This window comes from Crocuta crocuta, unplaced genomic scaffold, assembly GCF_008692635.1.
Source record: "Crocuta crocuta isolate KB4526 unplaced genomic scaffold, BGI_CrCroc_1.0 scaffold205, whole genome shotgun sequence".
Classification (NCBI taxonomy): domain Eukaryota; kingdom Metazoa; phylum Chordata; class Mammalia; order Carnivora; family Hyaenidae; genus Crocuta; species Crocuta crocuta.
This window is the reverse complement of record NW_027530644.1, coordinates 3,176,282-3,189,959: the sequence shown is the minus strand read 5'-3', so window position 1 is coordinate 3,189,959 and position 13,678 is coordinate 3,176,282.

Here is a 13,678-nt window from a genome sequence, read left to right as displayed (position 1 = left end):
TAGTGGTTAAATGCAAGGACAGACTGATGTAGAGTTGGAAGCAGGTCACAGTTTGTCCTGGGTATCCTCAGTTCCAAATACACTTCCTCTTAACAGCAGCCCAAACACACATTTGGCAGGAGACACACAGAGACCTGAGCTGCCCAGAGTTACAGATCCCCATAGGGTCTTCCATGAATCATCTCCTTTGGCAGCTGGGCATCTCTGGACTTTTATATTAAATTTTTATTTTTTTAATTTTTTTTTAAATGTTTATTTATTTTTGAGAGAGAGACACACACATCATGAGCAGAGAGGGGCAGAGAGAGAGGGAGACACAGAATCCGAAGCAGGCTCCAGGCTCTGAGCTGTCAGCACAGAGCCCGATGCGGGGCTCGAAACCCATGAACCATGAGATCATGACCTGAGCCAAAGGTGGATGCTCAACCAACTGACCTACCCAGGCACCCTAGATTTTCATATTAACTGGTTGATGGTTTTATTTTTCCTATCTTCAACTTCTTTTAGGACCTTCTCTTTTATAGCTCTTCCTGTAACTGTGTTAAGTTCTAACTCCTATAAGAAATCCCTTATCCAGGGCGCCTGGGTGGCTCAGTCTGTTAAGCGTCCGACTTTGGCNCCAATAAAAAAAAGTATAACTTTTTAAATATAAACTTATTAAAATATTTTAAATTAAATATATTTTCAAAAGCAAAATAAGGTATGCAAGGTATAAATCTTAATAAACAATCTTTGATTAAGGAATAAGAAAATGCTAAAGAAGGTTAAGTCATCATATCTTTTGTTTACAACAAAGTACAAACAGAAAAAGTATTCTGACCAGTGCTAACAACGAATTTTCTTTCTTTCTTCCCAGAGGGAAGAAAATAAGTCATATTTTAATTAACAGGAACAAACGAACATTTATTCGTATATTTATGGATTTCTTACTGTCCTTTTGGGCTGCTATAACAAAAATACCATGGCTTCAACAACAATCATTTATTTTTCACAGTTGGAGGCTGGGAAGCACAATATCAAGGCCAGAAGGCTTGTTGCCTGGTGAGAGCCTACTTCCTGGTTCACAGAAGACAGTCTTCTTACAATGTGTCCTCACATGGCGGAAGGGACAAGAGAGATCTCTGTGGTCTCTTTTTTAAGTGCCTTAATCCCATTCATGAGGGCTCTACCTTTGTGATTTAATTACCTCCCAAAGCCCATACCTTCTAACACCATCATACTGCAGGTTAGGATTTCAACATATGAATTTGGGGGCCACACAAACCTTTAGCCCAAAAATTTACTAATTGCAAAGCTATGATTGGCCCTAGGATAGGACATAAGAATATCTTGGTTTTGTCTGAGACCCAAAAATAAAGATTATACTCTCACTTAATTTGCCACTAAATGAAAACCTATATAGAATAAAGCTGCATCAGGATATTATTACCAAAGCACCTTGTCATTTTTTCAAACAAAATACCTATCCCCAAATATTCAGAGGAAGTAATACATCTAATTAGAAAACTAGCAGTAAAAGATATACCCTTTACATATGATCAGGATTGTGCTAAAAAGTCCATTGTTAATAGCCTTAGTGTGTAAGTATGTGTATGACTCTTTAGTTTAGGGGTTGGTAGAGGTCAAATAAATTAAAAGTTTTCTCAAGTTATCAGTCAGTATGTTTCAGTTGCAAGGCAGAGACTAAGTCAAAAAGGGTTTTTTACAAGTTGCATGGGGGCATTATTGGCTCATGGAACTTAAGGGTCAAAGGGCAAGGATGATTTTGAACACAGCTAGATCTAAGGGCTAGAATCATGTCACCAGGACCCAGTCTCTCCCCAGTCCTGCTTCTGCTTTCTTCTGTGCTGTTTCCATCCCCCAGGAAGCCACTCACATCACAGTGACAATAGAGAGGACAAAATGGCTGCCAGCAGCCTCAGACTTACATTCTTTTCTTTTCAACCAAAGCAGAAAAACCAAAACAGTTGGGTATTCTCCCACCCAACAGACTGAACAAAAGTCCTGGGCCCTGATTCTACCAGCCCAACTTGAGTTATATACCTATTCCTAAATCAGTGCCTTTGGCCAGAGGATATAAGTTATACTAATTGGCTCAGGCTATTTACCCAAGTCAGCCACATCCAGACAGCATTAAAAATTGTAATAACAACAACAATAGTAATTAAAGGAATGGAAGTCTGCCAGACCCACAATAATGTTCATTACTGTCAGATTTCCCATTTAAAAAGATATATGGGAAATGAACTGAGATAAAAAAAAAAAAAAGAACTTAGGGACATATCACCCAACTCCGATTTACCTTGGTAACTGCTAAATACTGTTTTTCTTCAGCCATGTAGCACACACTATAACTTCACCCCAGTTGTCCATGAAGCTGGGGAACACATGTCTCAGAAAATCTACTATTACTCAAAGAATACTGACTAGATCTGGCCTTGCTGAATGTCTTTAAAATTTTCAACTTAAAAATAAATCATTGTACTAATCCACAAATTTCCAATCATACTTCTAGACAGATCAGGATTTGTGACAAAAACTGTTCTCAATTTTTATTAAAAACTTCATTTGCCAGTAGCCTCATATATTTTTTAAATGTCTGGCCTAATTTCTTCAAATCTGCACATATCACATACTCTTTTGGCTGTAATTAGTCACTAAGATTTATTAGCATACAAGTAGCTCCCAGAAACTCTAAATTACAAGTCAGCACTAAGTTTTGTTTTCATGTTTTTCTTGACTCTGAGAAAAAGTATATTTGTTCCTCCTGGAATAAGCCACCACATTAAGTTTCCTCTTTTCACCCTTTGGGAATAGCTATTATTATTAGAAGGGAGCATTAGTATAAATTCTTACAGCAACACATCAGAAGGATTAGGTTCCGTTTAAGCAATCTCTCAATTCTGTGACTAGTGCGACAAAACTTCCAAACATCAGGAGAAAAGCAAGTTAAAACAAACCCTTTACCAGCTGCTACATGTGGGGTGGATCAATAACACTAGCTGACAACTTTTCATATGAAATCCAAGCAGTCTGAAGTCTCCTTTTTCTATTCCCTGAATATCTGTTCTCTCCACTTCAAAGGGCTGTCAGCCGCGGAGCAAGGAGAGGTGGCTCATACACAACGACACTCATCTTCTGCTTAAACCATAACATCCAGCAGTTCGGGAGCTACCAGGCAATGATGAAAGGGCATCGGGCTTTGATTGTTTATACTTCAATGGCAAAGGCAGAGGACAAGCTTAGGAGACAAGCGTGGATGGGTTCCAACCACAGCTGTGCCACCTACCAGTCCTGTGTGTCACCTTGAACAAATTACTTAACTCTCTGAGCTCTTCCTTTCCTCATCTGTAAAATTAATTTTACAATAACAGTATTTATCTTTCTTGGTTGGTAGGAGAACTAAGTGAAGTATCCATTGTAAAGTGCTTCACCTAAAACCTGCACTTTAAAATAACAGCTAACATTTACTGAGCAGGTACTATGTGCTAGGTATAAGAAGCGCTCAATTCATCTATTAATCCATTCAACGAATACGAGGACTTACAATGTACCGGAAACTGTTCTAAACATTAGAATGTCAATGAAGAAAATAAAGATTCGTTCCTGTAGTTTAATACTTCTTATACAGCTATTAAGCTTCTAATTAATACAAACAACATACAAAACCAACAAAAACAATAATAATCAAAGGAAAATGAAATTCTTCAACATTAACTGATATAAAAACTTGCCTAGAGTCCCTCAGAGCTGCTGGCCTCTGCAAACACTTCAGGGATAATGGCCCAATGAAGTCAGCCAAGCGAACTTGAGGAAACACAGACTCTCCTGCATCAGGAGCTCTGGTGTCATTTCACAGTTGAGTTCCTTCTGACTGCAGATAAATGAAAATGAAAGTAATATGAAGATTTTCTGCAATGCTGAAATGCTACTAATGTTCTGAAGATCTAAGGAAATAGAGTAGACTATTCATCTTTCTCAGTTCCTCCAGGTTTTTAGGATAGTCACTGCTCTCCCACAATTTCAAATTACAGCAAAGGGCCATTTAGCAATCTACTAAGATTGAAGCGACATGTGGAGCAGAGCTGTGATTCCAGTTTCTATTCACCGGTATCTGCTCCTTCACACACAGAGTTAGATTTTCATTTCTCAACAGTACTTCTGTTCTTGACCTGAGTATTTCTTTTTTTTATAATACGGGTTTGGGGGGCTTTTTCAGATTTTATTTTTAAGTAATTTCCACACCCAACAGGGGGCTCAAACTTACAACCCTGAGATCAAGAGTTGCAAGTCCAACTGACTAAGCCAGCCAAGTGCCCCCTAAATACATCTTGAGCATTAACCTCTGAATCATAAACATGATCAGTATCGTTTAAAGGGGAGCTGCCATCCATTGTGTTAATCTCTACTGGTGGCTAGCTAGAAAAGGGAAAAAGAAATTTCACTTGACAAAAACAATTGAACTATATCTATCAGGGGCTGAAGGAGGATTCAAAAAGTGTTGGGCAGGCTACTGGGAAAATACAAATCAAAACCACAATGAGGTACTATTTAAAAGCACCAACAAATCTGTACTCTCAAAAGAAAAGATAAAAATAAGTTTTGGTGAGAATATGGAGTAATAGGAAACTTCGCACACTGGTGGTGGAAATTTTAAATGGAGCAGCTGCTTTGGAAGATGGTCTTGCATTTCCTCAAAGGGTTACTAAACAGAGTTACCACAGGACCTAGAAATTTCACTCATAGGTATACACCTTTGTCTGGGAAAGCCTTTCTCTCTCCTTCTATTCTGAATGACAGCTTTGCTGAACAAAAGATTCTTGGCTGTATATTTTTCCTAGCCAACATATTTAATATTTCCTGCCACTCCCTTCTGGCCTGCCAAGTTTCAGTGGACAGGTCTGCTACTACCTTTATGTGTCTACTCTTGTAAGTTAAGGCCCATTTGTTCCTAGCTGCTTTCAGAATTCTGTATTTTTTTATTTTGCCAGTTTCACTATGATATGTCGTGGTATTCACCAGTTTTTGTTGATTTTGAAGGAGTTCTCTGTGCCTCTTGGACTTGGATGCCTATTTCTTTCCCCAGATTAAGGAAGTTCTCAGCTATAACTTGTTGAAATAAATCTTCTGCCCCTTTCTGTCTTTCTTCTTCTGATCTCCTACAAAATGGACATTGTTTCATTTCATGGACTCTCTTAGCTCTCTAATTTTCCCCTGTGATCTAGTAATTTACTTTCCCTCTTTTTTTCAGCTTCATCATTTCCCATAATTTTATCTTCTATTTCACCTACTGCTTCCTCCATTCTCACTGTCACCGTATCTAGTTTATTTTGCATCTCATTTATAGCATTTCTTAATTCATCATGACTAGTTCTTAGGTCTTTGATCTCTACAGCAAGAGATTCTCTTCTGTCTCTTATGCTTTAAGCCCAGCTATTAGTTTCATGACTGTTATTTTAAATTCTTGGTCAGATATATTGTTTATATCTGTTTTGAGCAATCGTCTGGCTGTAATTTCTTCCTGTATTTTCTTCTGGGAAGAATTCTTCAGTTTTGTCATTTTAGCTAAGTTTCTGTCTTTTGCGTGTTTTAACAGATTGTTACGTGTCCTGAACCTGCAAGTACTACTCTATTAAAACGAGGTCATACACTATCCAGAGCCTAAACTTCAGGAAGTGTTTTTGGTGTATGTTGCATGCACTCTGTTGTTGTGTTTTGGCTGCTCTATCCCACTGGTCAGTCCTCTGCAGAGCTCCTCCTTGCTTGTACTGGTGAAGTGTTTGGGACTTCAATCAGGTGTGGTTTAATTTGTTTGTTGAAGTAACCTTGGGAAAAAAAGGAAAAAGGGCGGGGGGAGGGGGAGCCTGATCCTATACAAAGAGAAAAATGAAAGTGGAGAAAAGAAGACCAAACAAAGAATTACAAGGCTAAATCCAGAGAAAGAGAAATGAAAATAAAGGATAGAAAAGGTGTACAAGAATAGAGTAAAAAATGCCTGATCAGACAAACAAAATTTATATATATGTAATAAGAATGACCAAAAACAAATAAGAAACTATGAGCCTGACTCCAAAAGAAAAAAAGACGAGGGTAGAAAAAGCAAAGCAATGAGAAGAGAAAAGAAGGGAAGAGAGAAGAGAAGAGAAGAGAAGAGAAGAGAAGAGAAGAGAAGAGAAGAGAAGAGAAGAGAAGAGAAGAGAAGAGAAGAGAAGGACAGACAAACAAAACCAAAAAATCCATTGTCTGTTGGTGCCTGGGACCAGTGGCTGTGGTGGTCTAGAGGAGAGGCCAGCTGCCTTGTCAGACCCGCTCCAGTAGATAAAGCAGTTGCCAGGTTAGGAGGGGCGGGGTTTGATGCAAGTGGGTCCTGCCTCCACTGGCGTCTTTGGTATTCCCCGAAGCCCCACCTTGTCGGTGTCGGGGAGGAAAACGGCAACACCCCAATCTCTCCTCTCCAGACCAGGTGTCTCAAACCACACTGTTCAGACAGCCCTCACAGAGTAGCAAGGGCACTGGCTTGCCCTGCTCCACAGTCTACCTTGCCTCCTAGGGGAGCAGCTGGGATTAAAACCTGATACCTTAAAGGACCCTGCACCTCGCAAACCTGGTTCTGGAGTAGCACCACTAAGCCCTGCTGATTAAAAAAAAGTCTCTGGCGGGCACCTGCAGGGTCTTTTGTCCTTGGGGAGGCAATAAACCCTCTTCCCACAGTACTCAAGGGCTGTTCTCTCCCAGTGTACCCCTGAGATCCCTACCATGCCTCTGGGCTGGCTCCCTCATAGTGCCCATACAGTGCCCAGCTTTGCTCTACAGAAAGTCATGCACTTTTGAAACCTCTGAGTTTCAGCTCCTAAGGCTGTTTGCAAAATAGAAACGCACTCTCAGTACTTCTCATTCCCCGGTCCACAGTCCAGAGAGGTTTTCCTCTTGTGCTAAGTCAATACTGCAGTTTCACAACCCCTCTCTTTCTCTCCCTTTTGTCTCTCCACAGAAGGGGTTCCCTCCCCTCCTTGCCTATACCATTTTATCTCCCCCAAATTACATACACACACCTCCATCCCACAAAGCTGTCTCCCTCCAACTGGGGAGATCCTTCTGTTACTCTACCATCTTTACTCCCAATGCACTCCTAGATTTATACCTAAGAGAAATGAAAACATATGTCCACACAAAAACGTATAAATCAATGTTCAAAGTAACATGATTCATAATAGCCAAATAGTGGAAACAATCCACTTGTTCACGAACTAAGGAATGGATAAACAAAATATAGAACATCCGTTCAATGGAGTACTACTTAACAACAGAAAGGAATGAAATATGGATAGCTGCTACAACATGGATGAATCTTAAAAGCATTATGCTAAGTGAAAGAAGTCAGTCCAAAAAGATCACATATTGTGTGACTGTATTTACATGAAATAGTCAGAAGAGGAAAATCCACACATGTAGACAAAGTAGATTACTGGTTTTCAGGAGCTGGAGGGATGAAGAATGAGCAATGAATGCTAATGGATACGGCATTTCTTTCTGAGGTGACAAAAATGTTCTAAGATTAGAACAATGTGATGATTGCAGAACTTTATGAATATACTAAAAAAAAACCACTGAAACGTACACAAATGGTTGAATTGTAAGTTATATAAATTATATCTCAATAAAGCCATTTTTGAAAGGGCTGGACACTGTAAGCAGAATAAATTGCCTTTACCCAAAATATTTCTCTTTTTGTTGTTACTCAGTATTTCACTCCATAGGATGATTGCACAGACTTGGGGGAAAGCTCGTTATCCCTGAAATATCTCTTGCCCTTGCTCTACTTCCATTTCACTATCCTGTGAAGTTAAATCTTATTAACTTCACACCTTTGACTTAAGCCTTTGCTTCTAAAAAATATCCACAATAGATTAGGGAAAGATTTCTCATTGAGCTTTATCATTCATGTGCTGTTTAGTGTGAATGAGTTTGTCAGATCTTCTGTTGACAGAGGGATTTGGTTGAGGGCAAAAAGAATGATAAAGTGCTAAGTAAGGGATGAAGGAAGAAGGCACAGAAGAATGAAGGTTAGAGACATTCTAATTTCATCTCAATATTTTAATAGCATTGATCCTATTGCTTACCTGTCTTTGCTAATGCCCTGACCTATTTCCTCCTTTTCTTCCTTTTTTCATCCACTGATCCATAAGTCCTCTGCACCCTGCAGGGCCTAATTCAAAGGCCACTTATAACAAAAGCAAGATTGCATAAAATTACTATTCATATTTCTATTTCTTCTGCTTCTGGTCCATATCTTTATAGATTTTCACTTGAAAGTACTTTGAAATTTTTTCATTCTTCTTCACATATATTGTTTTCTTGCCTTAGTATAAAAAATAGTTCTGTAACATATCTATGTTATAGATGGCAGATAGGCTTTCTTTGGAAGATCCAATGGATAGTTAGGAATTGTCTGAAAAGAACACCAAATCGTGTCCACCTTCAATAAGCAGTATGTTGTGCTCAATTAGCTAAGTCTGCAAAGAGCATAGGAGTCGGTAGAGAATGTGCATGTTATCCCTGATAGCTGTCACTGCTTATAGAACCCTTTGTCATTTGATATTTACCTCTACCTTAATCAGACATGATTTTTAACTATACAGTAGAGAAACTTTCTTCATTGTTGCATACCAGTGGGGGCTGGCCTGTTAGTGATATCATTTGCTAATAGTCCTAATATTCTGTAACTTAAAATACTATGTGATACTATAATATTTCATCCTTCCACACTGCCTATATGACTTAGATCTTCTAACCTCCACAAATAAGAAAATAAGTTTAAATATATGTAACAGACTGTATAGCAGACACTATTGGTTGCCTACCCAAAAATCCAACTCCCTCATCCCTCCTTCCTCCTTCCAGAAACAATCATATTATCCTCCCTTCTCCACAGGTCCACATGATTAAAGGAATGCTGATGTTACTACCAACTGAACAGTTGAAGTCAGTTTGAATGAAGCCAATCACAACAATCCTATTACCTTGCTGGGGTTTGGTTTAAGACAGGAATGTGATGCAGTTCTGATGAGAGGGAGTATCCTGGGCTGGGGGCATCTGGGAAAGCTTTCTCTCCTTTTCAAGACTTATAGAAATAGATACTCTTTCTCCGGATGTTGTTGTCTAGATACTGTGCCCAAAACTGCTATAGACATCATGCTGTGGGTCTGAAAATAAGTCTTATCCACAGAGGAGAATGAAAAGGAATAAATGACAAAGAGGCAGAATGAGAGTCATGACAACCTGCAGCTAGAGCTTTCCCTCTCAATGGACTTCTTGTGAAAAGAGATAATAATCCTGGTATTTAAAAAAAAAATTTAAGCTTATTTATTTATTTTGAGAGAGAGTGAGTGGGGGAGGGGCAGAGAGAGAGGGAATAAGAGAGAACCCCAAGCAGGCTCCACAATATTGGCACAGAGCTTGATGCAGGACTCAAACCCACAGACTGTGAGATCATGACCTGAGCCGAAACCAAGAATGAGACACTCAAACTGACCGAACCACTTAGGCACCCCGATCCTGGTATTTTTTAAACCCACCTCATTTCACTAATACTTCACCCTAATTGATACATACACTTACTCCAAACTATAGCTATACGTATATATTTCACAACACAGACATAAATAGCAGTAATCAAAATAATATTTTTCCAGGTATGTGTGTGTATATGTATGTAATTTCAAATGTTCTAACAATTCTATAAAGTAGCTATTTTACGGGAATTATCATCTTCAATTAAAACATAAAGTAACTGAGACCCAGACATGCCAGAGATCACACAATTGGTTAGTGGCATTCTTCATTCATTCATTTCTCTAGGCCATCTGGCCTCGATCTAAGCATGGCATTGCTGAGCAACACAATTAGTCACTGTCCCATCCAAGAAAAACCAAGTGCATTCTTTGTGCCAGACATCAATCTAAGGACTGGTGATATGCCTGAAAAAACTTCAATCTCATGGAGCTCTTAATTTGTAGGGAATAAATTTATTAGACAACCATTGGGGAAAAAATGTTATGGAATTAAAATTGTACTAAGTCCTATGAAGGAAACAGATTTAAGAGTGTCTAAGAGAAGGTGAGAGTCTATTACAGAAACCTAATCTGGACCTGAATGTTATTGTGGTCTTCCTCATGGAGCTGAGCTTTAAACTAAAATCGGAAGACAGTAAGGGTTAGTTCAGTGAGGAGGAGTTGGTTGGAAAGCATTTCAAGGAAAAAAGGACAATATGTGAATATATGCAAGGCCCTATGGCAGGAAGGAGTTTGGGGTTCTCCAGGAAAAGAGAGAAAGCCAATCTACAGGAACATGATATTCTTGAGGGTGCAGATATAGCATGAGATAAGGTGATACAGGTCAGGAATATTAAGAACCTGAAGCCACTGAAGAGTTTAAATTAGGCCAAGTGATAGGATTGAATTTACATTTATAAAGATTTGGAAGATGGGTTAAAGACAGGCAAATGCAAAAGGTATAGATGTGATTACTGAAGAATAGGCAAGAAATGATGGTGGCTTAGAGGAACCTAATTAACTTCTCTTTCTCCTTCCCAAGTGCTCTGCCACCCAGATCCTCCTAAACTCCAAAGTAGTGGGTATCTCCTATCCTGACAACAGCACAGTCTACAAACCTTTACGGCACTGGGATTCAACTGCCTTTCCATCCAAGACAAGCAGGCCAGAGTCACAAAGAAGCATTTCCCTGGAGTCTGAAATATTAGTCACAAAAATGAATGTCTTAAGTTACAGATCGCACTGTGCCAGGGTTGAGTATGTTTTTTTATAAGTTAATTTTCATGAGTTTGTGATGTGGGTCCTCTCTTGAACAGGGTTCCTGCCAGGTCCACTCAGCCCTGGGTGTTGAGTAGCCTTGCAGAACAATGCAATTTACTGTTCTTTCATCAAAGGTAAACAAACCAATTATTAAGTGCTCGCCTAGCTAGCTGAATGGACTAAGCTACTGCGAAGTGCAGCATTGTTAAACACAAGCCGTTAAATGTTGAGGAACAACGATCACAAATGACAGCCTTAGTTTTAGATTGACAGTAGTCCTTCTCTTTGTTAACAAATAAATGGCAAATTCAGTTTTATACCAAGGATAATGTTGTGGCGATAAACAGGAGACCCACCCCTGTCCACATGGACTGTCGCAGAGGTCCCCTCGGCTGCAGTCATGCCTGGGTGGGGAGGGTGCAGGGCCTCAGCGGCGGCGGCTGCACAAAGCCAGCAGCCAATGCGGCCATTTTCCTGCCCGGACACAGACAGGGATGTTGAACCTCCCTTCCAAGCGCCCGGGATGGGGCTGGGGGACTGGTGGCCGCAAGCTTCCCACGTGACGTGGGTGGGCCGAGAGGAACCGGGCCGGAAGCACTGTTGCGCAGTCGCCATGCGTCGTCCGCAGGGGCCTGAAGAAAAGCCCAGGTCGCGGGCCTCGCCGCCCCGGCAGCCCACGGACAGGCCAGGCAGCGCCTCACCTGCTTTTGTGTAGGTCCGGGTGGGCTCCGGAGCGGCAACGCTGNCTCCACGTGTTTTTTTTTTTGTCATGTTTCTTTTGTATGTGGGGGTATGGTTTTCTCTAATCCAAAACAGCTATTAAGATATTGTGCTACAAATTACTGAGAATCCAAACTCTATCCCTGTTTTGTGCACAAAAGCAATTGTTATCTGATTAATCAAAAAATCATTACTAATAACTCCAGCTTTCACCATAATATTTATTTATTTTTAGGGGAAGCATTTTTTAAATATAATTCATTGTCAAATTGGCCAACATACAGTGTGTATGTTGGTTTTTGGGGTAGATTCCCATGTATGTATCGCATACATACAACACCCAGTGCTCACCCCACAAGTGCTCACCATAAATATTTAAAGAACAATTAAACATAAAGATGAATAACTTGGAAAGGTATCAATTTAATTTTGTCCATAATCAAGTCCTGCCCTCAAATTAAAGGTCAATTAATTCTTGTCTACAATGTCCAAACAATCTTATATTATCATAAAGACAGATTTCTACCAAGGTATAGAGTGTGATAAGTCAATAATGGAATAGCTATGCTTGAATCTTGCCTGTTTTCTTAGGAGGGGCATAAACATGAGAAATCAAATTTGCAATTCACCAAGAAGGACATAGCCTATATTGTCAAAGGAATTTACTAACACTAACAGGTCTATAATTTTTCCTCAAAAAAACAAAAGAGTGGATTATATTTAGGTAAAATCCTGCATTAATAAAGAAATTGACAAGGATTAAAACACACCATCTCAAGTCTTTGAATAATTCAAAGACATAAAACCTTCCACAATAACTTGAATTGTTAAATCAACTATAAAATAGGAGGAGGCATAGGAAAACAGTTCGGTACAATACAAGGCAGATGATATTCCTTTATAAAGCTGGCAAATGTAAACATTTCACAGATACACCAATCCTCTGCCTCACTTCCCCAAATTCTACCTCAAGTAACTATATTTCAAAATCTGTTATTATTGCTCAGTTTGATGGAGCTTTCCACATAGTTTTATTTTACCAGACTTTTTACAGGGTTTTAGGATTTGAATTTGATAAAATTGCAAGTGGATGCTTCTGATTTTGTATCATATGTCAATCACTACCTTGTTTCTTTTTTGTTTTTTTTTATTTTGTTTTGTATTGTTTTTGTTTTATTTGCTACCTAGAAGTCTTGTCAAAGCACAAAGGTAATGTGCTAGGATACCATGTGTATCAAGGCATTTTTAAGTTATCACTGTTGACAGGATATAAGAAATTTCTCTTTAAGCTACAATCATGAATTATGATAACAGCATGTAACCGATATATCTTAAAGCCCCTTCATTCTTCTTAGTCTTCTTGCCTTCTAATCTCATTACTCTAATCATAAGTAATATTTGTTCTGGTTTGGTTTTTTCCAAAGATGAAAATAAAGGATGTTTTCTTTTAATATCATCTTAGTCCAAAGCATCCATCTTAAGAGGATATAAGCAGAGAAAGTTTTAACATTAAATAATCTATATTGCTGGTCCTCAGGGAGGAAATGTGGCTAACTTCTCCATTAATGTTCCTGCATCTTCCTTAAAAGGGGAAGGGCCATAGAGATAGGACCCACTGCAATCACTCCAGAAAATCCCTCCTTTAGTTTTACATCAGTCTTAGTAATCAGTGACCAGTGATGATGAACTCAGAGAGGTGTGTAAAATAAAATTATCTTCAAGAAGAAAATGAGCATGTGCAATAAATACAGAATGCACCATGATTGTAATGGTAAGTGTTAAGAAAAATCTCTGTCATATGAACCAAGGATCTCGACAGCAAACCCAATCCTAATCTCAGCCAACCTTTTTACCTGTCAATACTGAAAATAAAAAACCAAAACAGTGATATTCAGTAAGAAGTGAATGTTCTAAATTCTCTTGCAGCTATAAAACTCAAGTAATATTACTACATTAGTGTCATTTTTTTCATGACCCCAATTGGCCACATTCCATAATATAGGACAGATAACAGATCTCATAAAGTCTAGCCAGGTAGCTTAAATCCATCAAATTCATTGTTCAGGTACAGAATTTTGTCCCATATCTTAAAATCTAAGCTAATCTAGTTCAAGGTAGAAGTTTACAGGCTTCTGGGGACAATTCTT